General features: G+C 36.7%; 1 long non-coding RNA gene across 1 annotated transcript in view; it reads right to left on the bottom strand.

Moving 5' to 3' along the window:
* The window catches only part of LOC114663369 (uncharacterized), a 42,772-nt gene that overhangs the window by 13,980 nt on the left and 7,063 nt on the right, over positions 1 to 21,729 (bottom strand). Inside the window, exon 2 of the long non-coding RNA XR_003718123.2 lies at positions 16,905 to 16,998. This is a non-coding gene — a long non-coding RNA (uncharacterized LOC114663369). The remainder of the gene's footprint in view (positions 1 to 16,904; positions 16,999 to 21,729) is intronic.

Below are 21,729 nucleotides of genomic sequence, written 5' to 3'. Positions count from 1 at the left end.
CTTTGTAAAACGAGAATGCGGTGCATGTGCAGCCCGCGATTCAAAAAATTGCTCTGCATACCTGTTTGTCACATCTGACACTAGCTGAAAAGCAGCATCTGGAGAGAACAGCCTGAAGTAGTCCAGCGGCTGGTAATCTGTTGAGTCCAACAGCAAGCCATGCTGTATTGTGAAGTCTGGTAGCCAGTTTGGCTCCCACGGATCAATGTCTGGGTATTACTCCTACACAAACCTTGCCGTAAGTGCATCGGCTGCATGAATGTGCTCAGCTGGCTGGCAGCCAATCAGCTGGGGTGGCATCGGCTGGTGTCCGTTCAGCTGATGCCAGTTCCTCACTCTCTTGCTCGATCTCCTGATCACTGTCAACAAAATCAGATTCTGAAAAATCAGAGTCCGACTCAGCGATAATGCGCAAAACATCGTCTGCTGAGTATTTTCTTTTCTGCACTTGCTTAGCTCCCTCGTGAGATATCGATGCCATCTTGCTTTTGTTTACATTTCATAACTCACACACATGCAAGGATTAGATGCAGTCAATGAGTCTAACATTCCTCCACGCAGAGAGGGAATGCCTCTGACGTAACAGTGAGTTTTGTTGCCATTAACAGCTGATTGTTGCCCAATACCCCTGGATGTCGACATGTGCCCTCAACCCCTCCTGTCGACATCCACCCTAAAAGAGTTAAAGGCAACACCCTAGCAGCTCAGTCATAGGACTCTACCACTCAGGAAGTCACTAATCATAGGGGTGGGCACTTGTGTCTTTGAGAATTAACAGCCTGGATCCTTAACCATGAGGCTGTAGTAAAAGAAGCAAACTGACTGTTTTGGGCTGTGCAAACAGAGGAAGTGAAATTCAACTTTGGAGTGAGTGCAGATGTCTGTCTACTTTTAATATTTTGTCATATCACAGTGGACAAGAAAAATTAAAAAGGCCAGGACAAAGCTGCAGTACATTTGCTGCATGATACAAGATTTGGAACTATCATGAAAATACAGGTAAAATTCCATTACAACGAACTCCTAAAAAATATTTTGTTGTAACAAGAATTTTGTTGTAATGAGATTCTGCATTTGTTGCTATAGTGCTTTCTTTAACTTGAGTCCAGGCATTTGCAATCATTTCAATAGCTTCTTTCGCGTTAGTTTTAATCTCCTACTGCTGACAAGTTATACTGACGGGATTCTTTCTCAACATTACCTTGTGGTGATACACTTTCAGGGTGCGAATAATGCCCAAAACCAATAGCTGAAGCACTGCTGTGCAATTGGGTGGGAAAGAATTCAACGTGAACATTACCTAAATGTGGAAGCATGTTGTGGGCAGCACAGTTATCAATCAGAAGCCGAATCATCCTTTTTTTTTCTTCATATTGTGAGATTTCTGAACTCATTTGAGACCCCCCCACACCCAACGGGAACGACACGCTGAAGTGCGTCCTGAAGCGCGATTGCAGCGTCTGTGGAAGATTGTTTGCTCGTTGCTGGGGCAGGGCAATAGGAGGCTCACAGCTCTGCAGTGAAGCGCCACAGAAGCAAATCATAAAAGATCAGGGTCGCGCTATAAGTCCCTGCCTTGCACCCCAAAACACGAGGCTGAGTCTCATTACTTTAGCAAAATCAGCTTGAAACAGGAACGGCACAGTTATTTATTGTAGCAGAATCTGCCATTCTGCTATACACAGACACAGCAGTGAGGCAGCGTTGTGCAGGTCAGTGACCAAGTAATCCTGTTATCTGCATTTACAATTTATATGCTCCTAACCTTGCATCACCCATCGAGATCTTTTCCATTTACTTTGGCGGAGAGACGCAGCTTATCTGTGAGCCTGCTATTGCCCTGTACAGACGTGATGATCGCACTTCGGGGCACTCTTCGGCTTGCTGTCTAGTAATGGGAGGTCCCAAGACAGTTTACAAATCTCACATTTTCTTGATTGAGTGCTGCATTAATAGGAATGTTTCTTGAACGAGCATCACTGAACCACATAGAAACTGCTTTTTCGACGTCTTCAAATGCAGCAGTACACATACATTTTCAACTCGAGATTTTTCTTCTTTTTTTGCTCTGTCTTTCAAGAAAGTTGACAGTGTCAATGGCGAAATTCCAAATTCACTGGCAACATCTTTTTTCTTTTTGCCGCAATCGAGAGCTGTAAAAAATTAAAGTTTTTTTTTTCCTAATATGAACTGTTATCGTTTTTTCGTGTCTGCCGTTTCTATAGAAGGGTGACAATGAGTTAAATTCGACGAGCAATAAGCAAAAGGTATCACTGAAAACAAAAATAGCAAAAAAAAAAAAAAAAATGTAGGAGGAAAGTTCAAACAAAAAAATAAAAATTACAGTGTTTCTGTTTGGGGATCATTGTACACAACTGAGCTGCGGCCGCAGAACTAACTGCTCTGTGGATGGTTCATTCAGGCATTTCAAGATCTTTTGTGCACTTCGTTATAATGAAAGTATCTGCTGAATGTATTTCGTAGTAACAAGATGTCTATAGACTTGTGTCATATAGGGAAGCTGTCGGGACCATAAACATACTTTGTTGTAATGAAAATTTCATTGTAAAGATATTTGTTGTAATGGAATTTTACCTGTCAAAATCAAGTAACCATTCACACTCTGCAATTGATAGATAGTCATATAATTTGACATTCTCATAGAAAACAACATTTGATAATGGCAATCATTAAAACTGACAAGCTCTTTGACTAGAAGTTGTGGTGAGTCTTGTAGTGTGTCACTGGCTTAAGTCATGGAAAATATATAATGTAGTTTAAAATTGTTCATATATCATTACAACTAAAACAATATTTCAACAATAAGATTGAGTAGGAACAAAACAGTAAAACCCTGAACAACACTGACTTATAACACGTCTTTGTGAAGAATGTGGTTGTAATGTATCATATTTTGTCCAACTTCCATTTACTGCCTGAAAATGAAATTGTAAACTGAGATTCTGTTCTCAGCATCTTAACGTTTAGTGTTTCTGTAGTAATCTATCTTTGAATAGATTAGTTTTGACATGATTTCTTTGTCAATATTAATAGTAAAGTGTCCTATAAACAGGAAAGGCAATTCAAAAACAAATTATGAGAATGTGAAGATCCACCTCATTCACTGATCAAGAATCTGTCTTCAATTCAAAAGGACAGTATTATGGGAATGTGCCTTTCCTGTTTATACTATATGCCAAGCTTTCCAGAAGTGTAAATAATATTTTAGCAAATAAATGGATGTATTTTGCATGTTCTGAGCATATAAATGGATAACGGACATGTGGATAAGGTAACACTATAGTTTTTTTTTCTTTTCTTCTGATGTTTTTCACCTTGTTTGCCATATCCAGCATTGATCAGTGTTTAATTAGAATCTGTTATGTAATTCTGCCATGAAATTTTTAAAAAATTTCTAGAGCAACACTATAAAATACATGGGGGTGCTGTTCGAAGACCAGCTGTCATTCAGGGAAGATGTGGATATTGTGTAGAAGGAATCTGCAAGCCTGAGAGACCACTGCAACAAGATTGGACCACATTTAACAGTATTAACACAACTCCTGGTCCAGGCTTTGGCCTTGTCACGACTGGACTACTGTAACACTTTGCTGACAGGAGCACCAAGCTGCCCACCTCCATTTGGAACTCTAACTCTCTGAATGTGTTTAGGAAGCATATGAACTTCTAACTGATATTAGCTATTAGGTTTATTACCTAGGAACTGTAAATCACTTGTATTTTTGTGATGATCAATTCTGTAACCTTACCATGTTCCACTTGTTCCCAAACAATTCCCCAGACTCTTACAAAAAACATGTCAACATAATCAAGTAAGTCACTTTGGATAAAGGCATCTTTTGAGCAGAAAAATTTAACTAGCACAAATTTCCTAACTTCTCAATAAATCTACCTGTATATTTTCATTTCCTAAACCCATTTTGAAAAATTATTTTTAATCTTAAGATGCATTTAAAAGATGCATTTAAAAGCTTAAAGAATAAGCAAGTGACTTAATTTATGTCTTACTAAAAACCACTTTATGATGTGATTGCAATTGAAGATTTTCCCTTTTTGCTTCCTATTTTATGCCATTATTTTAGAACATTATTATTTCAAAACAAAAAAACACGACGCTCTTGTTTTGCAAACTGTATCTCTGTGGCAAAATGATGAAATCACTACTCTTGGAGGATATTCATTCAGCTGTTTTACTTTGTTGCCAAAAAAAACAATTTAAAGATAAGACACCTAACTATTTTATTTAACAGCTAAAACATTCTGGCATTGTAAAACATACCTAAATGAAATAAAATTGTTGTAATTAATGGCGTTTTTTTGTTCAGAATGGGTAAAGGAAAAAATTATGGAATCACCTGGTAATTTGCATTTCTAAAACAAATACCTGAATAGGCCAATTAGTCTGCAGTTAAGAGAGTGCTTGCAGACCTTAAGGAGCTGTTGCACCTGGCAGACTGACAGGAAACATGGCCTCAACAAGAGAGCGGTCAGTTGAAACAATGGAAAGGATTACAAAAATCCTTCAAGAAGGTAATTCAACAAGAAGTATGGCAAAGATGTTGGTTGTTCCCGGTCCACTGTGTCTAAAATTCGGAGCAAGTACATACAAAATGATGGAAAAGGGAAACATACAAGTAGACCAAGGAAGACATCAAAGCCTCAGGACAGAAAACTTAAAGCAATATGCCTAGAAAATAGAAAATGCAAAACAAAAGGAATTAAAAACAAATGAGCAGAAACAGATGTCATTGTTTGTGACCGAACTGTAAGAAATCAGCTGAAGAAAACAGGATTTACATATAGAAAAGCCAAACGTAAACCATTATTAAAACCGAAACAAAAAAATATATATAGTTACAGTAGGCTAAAGAGAAGCAGTCTTGGACTGTGGATGAGTGGATAAAAGTAATATTCAGTGCCAAGGAGATGATGCTGGAATGTTTGTTTGGTGCTGTTCCAATGAAAAACATAAAAACAATTGAAGAAAACAAGCAAATTTCCACTCTCACTGATGGCATGGGGTTGCATGTCAGGTAAGGAGCAGGGAAGATGGCAATCATTACCTCTACAGTAAATGGACAGGTGTATATTGAAATTTTGGACAATTTTCTCATTCCATCAATTGAAAGTACGTTTGGTGATGATGGCATTCATTTTTCAGGATGATAATGCATCTTGCCACAGAGCAACGAACATTAAAACTTCTCTTCAGGAAAGGCATATCAACTTGATGACATGGCCAACAAACAGTCTGGATTGTAATTTTTCAGGTTAATGATTCCATATTTTTTTCTGCTACTTGGCCTGATCATAAAATGTGCCGTTAATCACAACAATTTCATTTTTTTTTTTGAGTTATGTTTTACAATGCCAGAATGTTCAACCGTTAAATAAAATAAGTTGTGTGTCATATGTGATTTGTTTTTTTGCAGCAAAGTAAAGCAGCTGAATGAACATCTGCTAAGTGTAGCGATTCCATAATGTTTACCAGGGTAAAATAGCAAACCTACTATCATCCACTGACTTAAATGACTGTCACTATTAAAAGTACAAGGCTTCTAACAATGCACTCTGCATTTTCAAAGTCGATACATTCAAATTCACATCACTAGAAATGCATAGTAAACAAAAAAATACTTTATTAATCATAAGTTACACAAATTATACTTTTAAACAAATCAGTTACTTTACTAGTGCACACTTTTCAATTAATTTGCAAGAATTTCCTTTTACTTGTACTAAAGCTGCCATCACCACCTTCAAAATCAAATAATTAATAAAATGCTCATCACTAAAATTGTTAAATCATAGACTTGTAAAATAAGCCCATTATTTGTTTGCCGGTTAGTTCACAACAACTGAAGACACTACGTAGAAAATGTGCCAGTTTTTGAAATACTCTATATGCACACTCTATTGCACTCCTTATATGCCCATCTTTAGAGAATCAGTTTAGCTAAATTATAATAACCCTCCAGCCTTCTCTCTCAGTTTGTATGCCGTTTTCAAAAGTGCAAGGCTTCACATGGTGAGCTCTTTATGTTTTACATGCTAATACATGATTCAAATTCACTGAACAGTAACTGAAATTTATGCATGTGCAAGCTGTGAGACAGACTATTTACTGAAGCTGTGATTGTCAATACACATTTAATACTTACTGCATTTTTTCCATTGGGAGTTAAAATCATGTTTTTAATAATTATACAGATATAATACAAGGCAAAAAAGCATATGCCATAATTGTCTAGTTAATGAGAATAAATACTGAAACAAATAGGTTTGATAACTACTATAAATAATATGGTACAGAAAATAATTCCTTTCTTAAAAAATGCTTTTTACAACAGTACTTAAAATCTACCCACTAATTAAAAAGAAAAGGCATAAACCTAATTCATGATAAATTCATTATAACAATGAATATACTGTACTACATTTTAATTTCTGCTTTGAATGTAGTGAAAAAAACTTAATCATAATAATAATAATAATAATATAAACAATAAAGCAATCTTGGTATTGGAATTTTAGTGTTCTTGTACATTTAATTACTCTCTTAACAGAGAAGAGGCGTTTACATACATGGCCACTTAACAGGTTTAAATGTCTAAATCTAGTGCCAAGGTCTAAATCTATCTGAAGTAATACTTTACCAGACAGGCTATTTTTCAACATGCTGTAAACAATTGGTGACTGTTACTTTTAAACAATTACGTACAAAACAGACTAATTTACAAAACACATTACAATAAAATCACAAAGTTTCTTTAAAATGAAGATTACTAAATTAACTAAAGTATGCATAAATGTTTTTAACTTAATAAAAAAATATTATTATTATTATGAAAATGTAATTGTAATGCTAGCATTCTACAAGTTATAACTGCATAAGAAACAGTGAATTCTCAACTTTCACAGGGTTATGTTTTTAGGAAATTAAGCAAAGACACAAATGTTAATATATTGAACCAATAGGAAATTAAGTAATCTTTCAACAGATTGCTCAAAATACACTTTTCTAAATAGAATTGTTTTTTTATTATGCACTACTGTGGCAAAGATTAATATCAAAACCAAAAAAATTACTAATAGCTTGGTCTGCGTTTTGCAAAAAATAAATAAAAAATAAAATTTACTTGTTATGTACAGCAAACCATTTCTACTTAAATTCACATTTCTAAGTGGTAAATACTGCATTTGCAGCAAAATCTGCGAACAAGTATATTTTTCTGAGGGAATTCTCAATACCATGCACGTACACAAACTAAGTGCATTTGGGATTATATAATACTTCACATGCCATTTCAAAAAGAGCATGGATAGTTTAAAGACCAATTTACATTCTAAACTGTACAACAAAACTAGCACAAAAATTTGATAGCTGTTGCACTTCTCCCAATCAGCCATCCTGAACTTAATGCGCCCATTAGGGTAAATTCACAATCCTAGAATCGCTTTTATTTGTTCTAGTACTACTAAGCTGTTATGCTATTGTTATTCCGCTGACTACACAGTACAAATAATACTGTAGTATGAGTTAATATCATATGTAGGATAGATAGAAACCTCTCATTTTTTTCCTCTCAATAGTGATTTTTATGGCCAATTTCTGATTAAGATTTTTTTATAGAAGTCCGGCCAAATCTGAATCTGCTTGCCAATTTCAAGGATCTACAGTGCGCCTGTGTGCCAAGGATGATTCAGATCAGGATAAGATGAAAATTCAGAATATTATGCATCATATTATTAAAATATTTCTGCAGAACAAAAAACAATCAAATTTTAAAAGGCTATTTTCTATTCATTTGTTATATCTACTTTTGTTATTTGTATCATTCAGTTAAAGATTGAATGGTACCTAGCACAGCTAAAAGCAGTAGGTGCAGGAATGTAGTAGGGATACACCAATATTGTACATTGGTACTTATATAAGTCTAATACCATCCACTGGGTACTCAGTATCTGCTGCGTCTTAATGGCTTTTTGCAAGTAATAAAATGGGTCAGACAGCAGTAAATTTAAACACGGATTGGGTATAAAATACAAACAGTTGAAAAACTAATGTGGCAGGGTGTAAATCTATAAATGATTGGAATAATTTCTCATATAAAAAGATGGGAAAAGTATGTAATCCAGAAAAAAAATTTAAATTTCTTTTCACAGCAGAAATGAGGACATTGGCAAAACAATCCATGTTAAGCAAATGATACTCATCTTAGTCTGATTTCTTTGTGTTTAATCTTAGTGTTGTGCAGGGTCATTACAGATACAAAGTTTATTTAAACTAAAATAGAATTTATGCTACTTAATTTTGCACACTTCTGTAGTAATATTTGAAATACAATTCTAAATTTCCATTCGGCTTTTTTTCCTACAGTTGCCACTCTGTCAGTTTCTGGAAAACTGCCCCATGCAATGAGGAGCATAATTAGGTTCAGACTGCAACCAATCTTTACATGAAGTGCAACTAATAACAAAACACTCAATATGTACTTATGTTAATTAAAATTTAAAAAAATAAGAAAATAAGCCCAGATTAATTTTCATAACCAACAAATGTCACTATGCCAACTCCCATTATGAAAGGACTGACAACTCTTTCAAACTATTTTTTTCATTTTACAATAACATACGTATGCATTAATATGCGGAAGTTGTAAAGTTTACAAACATCACTCCCAAACTCTTTAAGACATTTAGCTTGTATCACCTTTAATTCTCTCCCAATCACACTTCAAAATGCCATACTGGTTTTGAGTTACCATTACTATTCTGAGGAGATGTGCAAATAAAAATTTAATTCTATGACATGACAAATTTAAATCTAACCTGAGCCTAATATCCTGAGATCAGACAGTGTTCTTCACTACAGGGTAGGCAATCTAGTCAGATTTGCTTCCTTGGCTACTTTTACATGACAGCTTCTGTCAGCACTGTGAACCAGTGTGGTCACTGAGCAACTGTTTAGTTTAGCTTCATAAGAGAAAAATCAGATTGATCTGTGATACAGCTGAAAGAGTTTTTTTTTTTAATAGAAAACCTGCCCTCTAACATCTGAAAGCTTAAACTAAACACTTCAGTTGTCCAGATTTTAAAAATTTTAATCATTTTTAAATTCTGCATCTATTGTTGGGTAAATATTATAAACATTTCTATACATTACTAATGTTAATGTCATCAAAAATAAAACTCTTTCTTGAACAAAAAAGAAATTAATTCATTACAGTGTTCAGTGTTTTACATTAGTGTTGTTACAAATGTAGAATCATTCTTTTCTTTGTAATAACTACTTGTTCGATACTCAGTATCAGACTACACTATTAAGGGCTTGGTATTGGAAGTCCAAAAAAAAAACAAAAAAGTATCTGTGCACCCCTAAAATGCAGTTTTCCAAAACATGTTGTCAAACTGGTGAATAATGCAGTATTCATTTTAATGACATTGAACAAATTTTAAACATATAGTAACTCATTATTCGAACCAGCTTTACTTAAAGTTGTGGTTGTCAGTTCTGTAAATTATCTTAAAGCGAGATTACTTTTTTTTTTTTTTGATTGAAAATGGAAGAGAAAAAACATGTCAAGGAGTTCTTGAATTCAGAACATTTTGGTTTAAAACTAGCTTAAAATTTTTTCATTTAAAACCACTAGTTTTCAAACTGCAAGTCTCTGGTTCTTGTATGCAGTGCTCACGCAATTGGGCTGTCCATTTGAATGTTAACTAAATTAAATAAATTTAAAATATTGTTTTGACAACAGCAAATAACATCAAAAACATCCATGAAAAAAATATCATGCTATCTGTGCTGCATAACACAGAAGTCTAATCATCCATTAATATGCTCACAACATGATAAAGGAATGTATTTTTGCTAAAATATTATTAAACACAGGAAAATGAAATAAGCCCACAAACAGGAAGCCACTTGACACAGGGTCGTGTTTATCATGTTTTTGAATTGAAGACCCGCTTTTCCCTTTCATTCATGGTCAAGAGTCCCATTTTCCAATTAAAGAGACTTTCTTTTCTGTGTCAATAATGCACATTTAGTTACCTTGCAGCAGCATACAGTTACATGGCTGCTAAGCTTAATCATAAAACTAAACAATGACGCATAATGAAAAATATTCAGGCTACCCTTATTACATTTTTGCTACAAAGAACAAAAAGACCCAATTTTATTCTATCCCATCTAATATTCCTTGATGGCTGGAAAACACCTGCAGTACTCCACTGGCATCCCACACTGCAAACTTATCAAGCTTGGTCTGTGCTCACTGCCTACTTGGCTCTAGTTTTTTTTTTTATTTTATGCTTCTTGTGATCTGCTTTAAAATTTTGCCCTTTATCATATACCATAACCATAGCAGTTTCTTGGTAAACACCCAATCTAATTTTACAAAAGTTTACAAAAAGTTTAAGTTGTTGTTAATAAAACATCTACAAAATTTAAGACGACAATTATACATGGTAAAGAGTACTGAAAAAAAGGTTATTAAAAAATCCCTAATCCTAACCTTTTGGTGAACTGCCTCAGCTTCACACTGAAAATATAAGAGAAATCCAAATTTCAACTGAAGTAGATTTATTCTGAAAACAAATAATTCCTTACCAAGAAAAACAATATGAAAAAAAATCTGCACCTGCCACAATTATTGGCATCTCTGCATTTAACACTTTGTATAACCATTCTTTGCCAATAAAAAGAGTACTTCTCCTGTAACATTTTAGAAGGTTGCAGAACATATAGCAGGGACTCGGAGACCATTTATCTTTACAGAATCTCTCCAGATAATCCAAGGTCCTATGGCCCCTTTTGTGCACTCCTCTTCAGCTCACCACACAGGTTTCCAAAGGGGTTTATTAGATTTGGAAACTGAGACTGTGATGGCAGAAACTTGATTTTCTATTCCTTTAACAATTTTTGTGTTGATGCGGACATACGTTTTGGATCATTGTCCTGCTGGAAGTTCCAAAGACGACCCAGTTTTAGTTTCTTGGCAGAGATAGCCAAGCTTAAATTTAAAATATCCTGGTATTTCATGGTGTCAATGATGCCATGTACCCTAAAAGAAGGTTCCTGGAGCCTTTGGAAGAAAAAAAGCCCCATAACATCACAGAATGTCCACTATACTTGACTGTGGGAATCTGGTTCTTTTCTGTATATCCATCCTCTTTTTTTAGACAAACCCACCTTGTGTGTTTGTTGCCAAAATGCTTAATTTTCATTTTGTCACACCATACAACATGGTTCCAATAAAAGTTCCAGTAGAGTTTAGAAAATTCCAGGCATTTACCATTGTGTTTCAATGACAGGAAAGGCTTTAGTCTAGAATACCCTTCAAACAATTTGTTGGCACGGATGTGGTGTCTGATGGTAGTTTTGGATACTTAGTGACACCAAGCAGCTGTTCTTTTTCCTGTATTTCTCCAAAAGTGACTCTTGGGGATTTTTTTGTTTATCTTTCTTTCCATATGGTGTTTGGGTGCAAAATAAATGTGGGTTCTCTTCCAGTAAATTTGGCATCAGTTCATTGATTTGAACTTTTCAATTATTGCCTTAACTGTAGATATGGACATTTTCAGGAAAGTAGATTTTTTTTAATAACCATTTGCTGACCTATGAAGGTCAACATACTCTTCTCACAACTGAATTGTGGGTTCTCTTCTCTTTCCCATGCTGCTGAATGAATGGAGGAATTTGGCCTGTGTGCCACCTCATATTAATGTCCTAGTGAACCAGGACATCATGGACTATTTATTGAAAGTTTGTACACACTCTGATCAACTTTAAAAAGTCAGATATAATTGGAAAAAGTGTTTCAGTTACACTTTGTTTATGATAATAATAATTCTTTACATTTCTATAGTGCTTTCTAGGGGGTCAATAATTGTGGTAAATACGGTTTTGTTAAAAATACTTCCTTGATGAGGGATTGTTTTTTCTTAGAATAAATTTGCTTCAATTGATGTTTGATTTCTATTATTTTTTTCAGTACGAGATTAAGGTAATTAACCAGATGAGTTTTTTTTTAACAACCCTTTTAATCATCTTTATCAGTGGTAACAATAATTGTGGAGGGGACTATATATTATATAAAAGAGAAATTGATAGCAACATCAAGCCACTTAGCTAGAGGGAAAAAAAGTAAATACTGCAACTTCTGTTCACATTGCTTAATTTCCTTTAATTTGCTTAAATAATGATTTATGAAGTTCTGATACGCTGGAATGCTGAAGTAAACAGGCAGTAACTATGCATCACTTGTAAATGCAGCATTACAAAGATAAAATCATAGGAGAGTGACTTAGGTTGCACAGTACAACAGTTTTGAAAAAAGAAAAAAAAAAAAAGACGAACGGTAGTTACAAGAGAAGAAGGCGGCAGGAAGCAGGGAGGAAAAAGCCAGTGCGTGACTGAACGAATGCTTGCTCACTATATAGAGTGGTTGGCAGCTGGACAGTGAGCCTTTGTGGGGTGTTTGGCCGGCACCCGGGGGCAGTCGGTAGTGGTCGCTCCCGCTGAGCATTAGTGAGGAGCAGGAGTGACCAGAAGGAGGATGGCTCGCCACATAAGGCCGAGAAGGCAGCGGGAGTCGGGACTTGGGAAGTGACAGCCCCAGTGTTAGCTCCCTGGTCGCTGGGGAGCCCAAGTCACGGTCTGATGATGCCCAACTGAGCCAGGGGTTGGAAAGGTGAACAGACCAGCAGATGAAAGCAAAAAGGTGGTCAGCTGCAGGTAGGGTAGCTCCCCTGGTGCATAGCCTGGATGGGAGAAGCAGGGGAGTCACCAGTAGAAAGGCACCGGGGTCTGTTTTTAAAGAACTGCTTCCAGCCATTGTTTTAACCTCGTTGTTTTTAACCGATAGGATTTTTTCTAGCGTTTTTTAACCTCCACCCTTTCGCCTGTTTTTATTGGATTATTCATTTGAAGATTTAAGAAGCACTGCACTATTTATTTGGATACTTTGTCTTTGATTTTTGTTGTTTTAAATAAAAGCACTTTTGCACCATCCCATTGCTTCATTGTTGTGCCTCACTGTCCAGCTCATCGGTGACATTACCGACAGTGTCAGGTTCAGAGCTCCCAGAAGCAAGATGGGAGCATGAAGCAGAACCCGCCTCATCACACTTGATCCTTTTAAGGGCAGAAAAACCCCTTTCACATTCAGCTGTGCTCACTGGGATCACTAGCCCAATATGAGCTAGTGTGGCTAAATTTGGAAACGACTCTTTGAGCTCTGATGTTGTTGCCATATTCAGTAAAATCTGTTTTGGACTGAAGTTTTTGTATGATTGACTTCTGATCATTTTTGACGCAACTGTCCATTTTTGCCTGCTACTTTCATATTTTAAAATTGGAGGGCTACCATTTTTGGAGTAATGATTGAAAAGAATTTCAGCAGACTCACTTGAATCTTGAGTTTCAGCATTGAAAAGCTGGAAATAATTGGCATGTCAGGGAATCTTGCATCTAGGTGCTTGACAACTGTCTCTAGGTATTTATCATATATTGTAGTTTTTGAATGACATTACATCACTCTGTGTATAAACAATGCGGTGATCTGACCTTTCTTCTGCCAGACAATGATGAAGGCTTTGAAAATATCTCTCAGGAGTGTCTTTCAACTCCATGATGGACAACTTTGTGGCGAGCAAAACTGGCTCAATTTCGGTAAGACTGACATCTTGCCTTTGCCAAGCCTTAAATAAGTTGGACAACAAAGGTAATATGTCTGAAAGCATCATCAGAGAAGAAACAAAATTGTACGTTTTAATACATCTGCTTAATCCTTCAGCTGTGATGTCATTTTGTTCAGTGGCCTCTCTTTCCAGCGCAGCTATGACACTCATTATACACTGTCGTAGTGACTGTACTACAAAATCATGAGACAGCCATCTAGTGTCACTGGCCATTTCAGCTTAATCTGGGGAATGTTCAGAATATTTTGAATTTCCGTTAAACCATCCTAACTGAAGAATTTTGGAAGACACAGAACAGCTGCCTTAAGATGTCATTCAGTTTTGTTAAATAAGGTACAGCAGCTGCTGCTTGGGTACTTGCAAGGGCCAATCGGTGGTTTACACAGTGGTATTTGACCAAGAGTCCAGACGTTTTATCTTTAAGCAGTTTTGCCACGCCTTTCTGTTTCCCAATCATAACAGCCACTCCATCTGACCCTAGTCCAACCAGATTAGCAGCTTTCAAGTCTAGAGTGTCCATACTCTCACTCAGTGTGTTGGTTATAGTCTCCGCTTTGCAGGTTGATATAAAACTAATTCTGACCTCTTTAGTGACCTGGCAAACATATTTAATGTAAAAAATTGTTTTACAACTGAGATGTTTGTGGTTTCATCACACAGAATACTGAAAAAATTTTCAGCATGTATATTTTTCAGTATGTTAGACTTTATTTCTGATGCTAAGACATCCAGCAGCTCTTGCATTATTCTTTCAGAGGTGTAATATGCATTTTTACCAACATTAAGATGTTGTAAAAAGGAACAACCCATTTCTTTGCAGTATTCCAACAGTTTTTCAAACAATGTTGTAAGTGGCAAACTCTTTTTTTGCCAACCAATACATGGATTATAAAGCTACCACAAAGGCATCTCTCTGTAAGTTATTTAACACATATACAGATCTTTCAACTTAAGCGATTCCAGTTGCCTCTAGCACACGCTTTCCTAAAAGGTCAGCAGAAGACTCAATGTGCGTTTTACTTTTTTCATGGTCCAACAAGCTTTGTTTTCAAATTCTTGTGCATGGCACGTTTACCCAAGGTAACTCCTTCCTTGGGGGGTGTTTGTTTGAATAGTTCATGCACAATGAGCACCACATACAATTTTCTTTGACCATTAGTCAATCAAAATCTTTAAGCCATTGTTTGTTTATGCCGGATAAGCGGTGCTTAGATTTATCAATTGGCAGAGTGTGTGCTGAACAGATTTCCCCTGATGGACTAGCCTCTGCGATGTCTTTGTCTGAAATTGCCACATCAGGAGTTGACGTCACACCTTCATTAGTTTGTGGCATCTCTTTTCTGAAATAACTGAGCAGTGTTGCTTCTGAACAGTTTTTTTGCTCATGTTTGTAAAACATTTGGAAAAAATTAAAAGTACCTATGAATAAGACTTTTGAGTGGGAAAGTGAGAGCATGTTGGATATTCAATGCACACTTGCACTACAGCATGGCAAGATATGAACAAAAAAAGAATGGCAGATGGGTCACTTTAACAAAACCCTCAGCAATTCAGTGACAAAACATTTGCTCAGGATACAGTATGTGCTGCAAGGGTTTCTGCACACTTTTAGCAATATAGATGCAGGTCCAAATATAAGAACGGCAGATGGGGTCACTTTAACAAAACCCTCAGTATGAGCAAATATAAAAACAGCAGGGGAAGTCACTTTAACAGGAACCACAGTGAGTGCTACAAGGATTTCTGCACACAGAACACACCTAATGCTTAAACAACTGTACATATTGGTTTGCAATGTACTGAACAAGAAGAGAGCAGCTGTAAGCTTAGCAGCACTACACAGACTGCACTGACACTGAGAACAGAGACTTTACTTCCCGATGCCCTTTTTCTGATATCTGACAGGCTGGTTCCACTAGTCTTTTTTTATTTTATCAGCCCTCCTCTCGCCCACCCACCTCCATATCCTCTTTGCTTGTGAACACCGCTCCGTCCTGCTATTACCATGTACAGCCCCCTCTCACCCGCCCACCTCTCCATACTCCTTGCTACTGTATTAAGCTGCTCCGCCCCCGCTATTACCATGAACACCCCCCCTCTCAAAAGCCCACCTCCCCATACTCTTTGCTTGTGAACTTGGCTCCGCTTCGTTCCCGCTATTACCTTTAGCATCGAGTGATCGGCAACATCCCGTCCAGCGCCTCTCCCCTCGTCACTCATGATCCTGCTTCTAAAATATTTCCCCACCTGCCCACTCATCCCTTGCCATCTCTGCAGATCATTAGATCTGCCTATGCCTGTAGATTTGCGGCTGTCATCTCACAATGTCATGCAAGATGACAGGCGGCCGCTCAACTAAATTAGCCGCACGGAGCGCCCGGCTATAAGACGCTAGGGAGAACACTGTATTACAGTATACTAAAACAGAGACTGTCAGGCTACACCATTTTAATAGCGTGTCTTCATGTTTACTCAGTCTCTTTCCATTCTCTGTGCCTCATGTTAATAAAAATAGAAATTTCTTGTACAGTTTTGTTTGCCTTTATTAATCTTTTAAATTGTTGTAATAATGGCAAAGATTCATAATTTGAGTGCTAATGGTAAATCTACTTATTCTTTATGGTAATAGGCTCAAAGACATTGCATTATCTAGTGTGATCAGATAGACAGACAGACACTTTATTAATCCTAAGGGGAAATTCACAGTTACAATTTTGAGAATTTATATTACTTTTTATGTTTTGGTGTATGCTGTATTCTGGACACATACACAGCTTGTTGTCAAATGCATGTCGTATTTGATGTCAGGCTAGGGTTGCTGAGATGTGGCATCACTCTTAACTGGTCTATGGTCAGAGTGGAAAGCACAGAGACATTGGTTAAAGTCTAGGAAATGGCCAAGTTTGTGGTAGTCACAGCATTTATTTGATGGAATATAAATATCCATGCTAAATGAACATCAGTGTGGGTTCAAGATATAGTCCCGAATTTAACTGCTTTATGGGTTATAATAATTCAGTAGCCAACTTTACTGAATTAAAGCTCCTTAAAAAAGGACATATGTAAACAAAAAACATTTAATCTAATACCTCTTTAAAAACAAACAAACTACACCAAAATAACAACATTGTTCACTGGTATAACCAAAGATCACACTTTGGATAGCAGACATATACCTCAGTTGGTTAGAAAAATCATCCTCTACATTGTCATCATCCCAGTTGTCTTCCCATACATGTGCATCTTCATCTTCATCTAATCCTGTCCAGTCTGGAAAATGAAAAACCAAATTAATTTAACTTGCTATCTTCAGGTATTTTTGGAAGATTAAATATTTCTGAATATATTTTAATAGGATTCACATATGCACTCACATACAGAGCAAACAAATAATAAATGATGAAACAATTGGCGAAAAAGTGCAGAAATTTGTGAAGAGCAGGAATACTCCAACTTGTTTCTGGAAAGCAAAATTTATTGCCAGTTTCTCAGTGAGTGGGTACTATCTTTTTCTTTAAAACACAGCATTAACTGAAATTAAGAAGTAGCCCAGAGGTTCTCAAGTTCAACACTGGAATATCCCTGAGGCTACAGTAGATTTCTGTTACTACCTATTTTGTAATTAGGAGTCACTCTTACTTTAAATTGATCTGTTTAATTAGCTAATCTTTTATTCTGTATTTAGAAATGTAATGAGAGATTTACATTTGTAAAAAGTGTATAAAGATTTGCATCATTACTATCAGTTTACATACTTAATTACAACCCCCTCCCCCCATTTCTTATTTTTAGTTAATTTTTTGAAGATTCTTTAGGGATGCTTACACAATAAAGAATGAGGGTCAAAAGAGAGCAGCAACTGGGCTCCTATTTCCTTCTTAGGCATTTGATGAAGAAACTTAATAATTTAATTTAGTGAACACTTAAAATAGCAACAAAATCCTTGCACATGAAAATGTTATTAGCTTTAAGTTTTATACCTTCTGATGACCTGTATGCTGCTTTTGGAAAGAATACTTTTTTAAGATAAGCCATATTGTATCACAAAACCCTAAAATCTGTATATGGAATGGAAACTGTAAATTTGTTTTATGTTAGTGTATTCATGTCCTAAAGTTAACAGCTGGGTAAGATCCCATCCAATCAGATACAGACTGATTAAGAGAGTCTCAGTTCTCATAACTCACCCCGTGACAAAAAAAAAAAAAAAACAGTCAAGTACAAATACATTCAAATAAATGTATGTTTTTATAACAAAAATCCATACAAATTAGATTTTGATTATAATAAAAACTATCAACAATTATTTAGTAAAATAATTATAAAAATAAATAACAGCAGTATATACTATATAACAACAATACTCAAAATTGTGAAGCAATATTGTATTGTTAAGTTCTGTCCCATTTACAAAACAATAAAAGTCAACTATTGTAAAGGGCAGCTAATACGAACATGGTGAAATTAAAACTCCCAGTACAGAAACGAGATGTTATAAGTCAGGAAGCACAGCTTTTCTGCATTTATATGAATATGTGAGAGAGAGAGAGAGAGAGAGAGAGAGAGAGAGAGAGAGAGAGAGAGAGAGAGAGAGAGAGAGAGAGAGAGAGAGAGAGAGAGAGAGAGAGAGAGAGAGAGAGAGAGAGAGAGAGAGAGAGAGAGAGAGAGAGAGAGAGAGAGAGAGAGAGAGAGAGAGAGAGAGAGAGAGAACTTCTTGTCCTCATAAATATTGCCCTATTCCACTTAAGGCTGTACAACTTTTAGGGGTGTATTACAGGCTCTTGCTGACAGTACTGAAGTTCTTCCATTATGACTTTAGGTTAATTTCGGCTTTGTATTACTCCGGACATGCTTTGCTGCAATACTTCTGTGTATTTAATGTGTTTAGCACATAATTTCCATTATCAACGTTTATAGAGATCCCAGATTTACTGTTCCTTTATATTAAACCTAGCATGCATTTATCATAGCAAACAAAAGTTCACAAGAAAAAGTCACATACAATTTAAGCATTTATTAATTATCTGTGACGTAACAGTTTGTGCAATGGAAGAGTAACTTTACCATTGTGTAAAGAAAAACAAAGCACTGAATATTTGCTGGCTACAGTGAAGTACAGTTAAGCTTAGCAAACAATCTTTTGACTCTGGCATTGTTTACAATATTTACATGATGTACATTATTTATTAAGAACAACACAGGCCTGTGATGAAATCAGGAGTTTTCTCAATTACATTTACCTCCACTTTAGGGATCACTCTATTTGTGTGTGCACTGAATCCAGTATGTTATGACAAACTCTTGTTACTCAAAATGCAGTGACCAGATCAGTGTCACTTCACATGTGCCTATTAGGTTTTTTAGCCCCTTTATCAGCTGATCAGATTAGCCATGTGATTAATCACTCAGGCTCTACTTATATGTGAGTAATTTGTGAGCCAAATCCTTCAAGGAGATCACTCAGAATGCTGTGCAGGTCAATATTTTTTGGCAAATTCATGCTGGCTCTTGCAGGAAGTCAGATCACAAAAAATACCTGCTACTTTAACCATTTGAATAGCATAATAGTAGAGTGTTAACAAGCCTTTCGATGAGTATAGAAAAACCACCTCTGAGCACAATTAACACTTTTTTATATATTAAAATGTAAAGGTTTCTGAAAGTACAAATACATTATGCTGAACTGTCAGAATCTTAAAATAGAGCCTGGCATATGCTTCGAGGCCATATAGCTCACTCCTATGTCCATTCAAAACCAGGACATATTCAGGTCAGTGGTGCAAGGTACACCACCACAAAAAAAAAAAAGACACTGGTACAAAATGTCATATAAAGGTTGAGCATCCCTAATCTGAAATGCCTGGGACTAGGGATGTTCTGATCTATCGGTCTCCAATTCTAAATCGGCCAATTTTCAAAAAAGACTCAATCATCACAAAATCTTATCTTTTCGGCCCCTGCTTTACTAAGATATATGGTAATTTAGTTGCAGTGCTCCTTTACGTAAGGTATTATGGTAGTTGAGCCAGCCCATGTCTTTTTTTTGCAGCAAACTACCTGCAGTGTAAACAAAGATCAGTCAAGGATTGTTTTATCAAAGAGAATAGTCTTTACTAGGGGGCTCTGCCCCCTGCTCGCTTCGCTCACCCAACCCCTGGCGTTGGGACATGAGAAAAAGTCAGATGTATGAATTAGATATAGAATAGTGTGCAGCTTTGGATGATGCCCATAGAAATAACAAATAGAGTGTTTGTCATATATATGGGGTATGTTAAAGTATCAAGAAGCGGAAAGCAAATGTCTATGCGTTTGAATGTAGGTGTGTTGTTTTTATCAGGACGTAAATGTAGAACAATATCTCTGTGAAATGGAGGCTCACCATCTTTACTTTGAAAGACAATTGCCACTTCATTAACGACGGGCAGATTGTATCGACTTGGATCTTGTTCTTTGTCCTTTATCAAGACCAAAGCAATTGTAGTTGCTGCTATACCTTCTGCATTTGCTTTTGTATTTGCCTCCTTTTCAACTTCATGTAGCATTTTTATAGACTTAGCTAATGGGTGATTGTTTATGACATGAGTGACGTTTCTCATTACAAGCTCTGTGCATTGTTTGTTTTCAGGAAGGTTCATGCGTTGATAGATCGCCTCATCCGGATCTAGGATGTAGATTTGTGCATATTTGCGTTGTTGATTTGTTTCAGGGTGCACTGTTCCAATGCGATGCAATATTTGTCCACATATGCGAAAGCAGTATGGGCCATTGCCTTTTGGTGGCCTGATATTTACTCCGGTAGATGCAAAAGCAAATGAACTATTGTAGGATCTAATACAGTTCATAAAGTTTTTACTTTCAGGCACATCGTTAGTTAGAAGCTTCTTTAGATATTCAGGATATGAATGTAAAGGAGTCAGTCTAATCTGCCCTTTTTGACAACAACGTGTAAATTCATTATTTGTATTGCCAGTTGTTTCTTCTGTGAAGTTAAGTGAATGACAATGATTGCAAATGACATTCATTAATCCCAATGAATTTTCCTCAATAGTGGATTCCTTATTGAAGGCGTTTTCAGCCAATTGTCGTAAGCGTTTAACAGGTGCGTGGCGTTGATGACCGCGACGGGCATGTTTTGCTTTTTGCGGTTGCTTGCTTTTTTGTTGCATGTCCATTATTTGTGACGCGCTATTTTTTTCTTTTTTTTTATTCGCCTCGGCTTTGCGCAAAGTCCGTTTCAGTCTACGCCGTGCATTGTTTGTATTGAGCCTTGTCCGTTTTTGTATGTCGGTCATTTGAGCTTTGCGCTTTTCGTGTCTTGCTTTTTTTTCTTTCTGTCAGTTCTTTTGCGCGTTGTTCACGTCTCCGTTCCTTGTAGGGTCTGTGGGGTGGTTTTGTGTTCTTTTTTTTGGTCTTCCATGGGCTTGTTGAATCCCCCTCTTGGGGGGGGTATGGTCGTGCCTTGCTATTGTGCGCTCGTCTGTTCTTTTTTTTTGGTGTGTTTAGTTTCGTGCGCAATGTGTTTCGTGCTTTCCCCTCGTTTGAGTACTCTTTTATGTGCCTTTTCCTTATTTTGGTACTTGTTGAGCCTCATTTTTGTGACTCCTTTCTGTATGTGCTCACTCCTGTTTTCTGTGCTCTTGTCGGACTCTTTTGGCGCCTGCGTCTCTCGCGGCCCCTCATCCGCCTCTCTCCCCCTCTTTGTGTGTGTCCCGTCCCTTGCTTGTAGGGTCTGTGGGGTGGTTTTGTGTTCTTTTTTTTGGTCTTCCATGGGCTTGTTGAATCCCCCTCTTGGTGTGTGTCCCGTCCCGTCCCGTGCCTGTAGGGTGGCGGGGGTATGGTCGTGCCTTGCTATTGTGCGCTCGTCTGTTCTTTTTTTTGTGGTGTGTTTAGTTTCGTGTGCAATGTGTTTCGTGCTTTCCCCTCGTTTGAGTACTCTTTAATGTTTTTTTTCCTTATTTTGGTGCTTGTTGAGCCTCATTTTTGTGACTCCTTTCTGTATGT

The sequence above is a fragment of the Erpetoichthys calabaricus genome, chromosome 13 (genome assembly GCF_900747795.2).
Source record: "Erpetoichthys calabaricus chromosome 13, fErpCal1.3, whole genome shotgun sequence".
In the NCBI taxonomy this organism is placed as follows: domain Eukaryota; kingdom Metazoa; phylum Chordata; class Cladistia; order Polypteriformes; family Polypteridae; genus Erpetoichthys; species Erpetoichthys calabaricus.
Note: the sequence above shows the minus strand (reverse complement) of the source record. Positions and strands in the feature narration are given on the sequence as shown.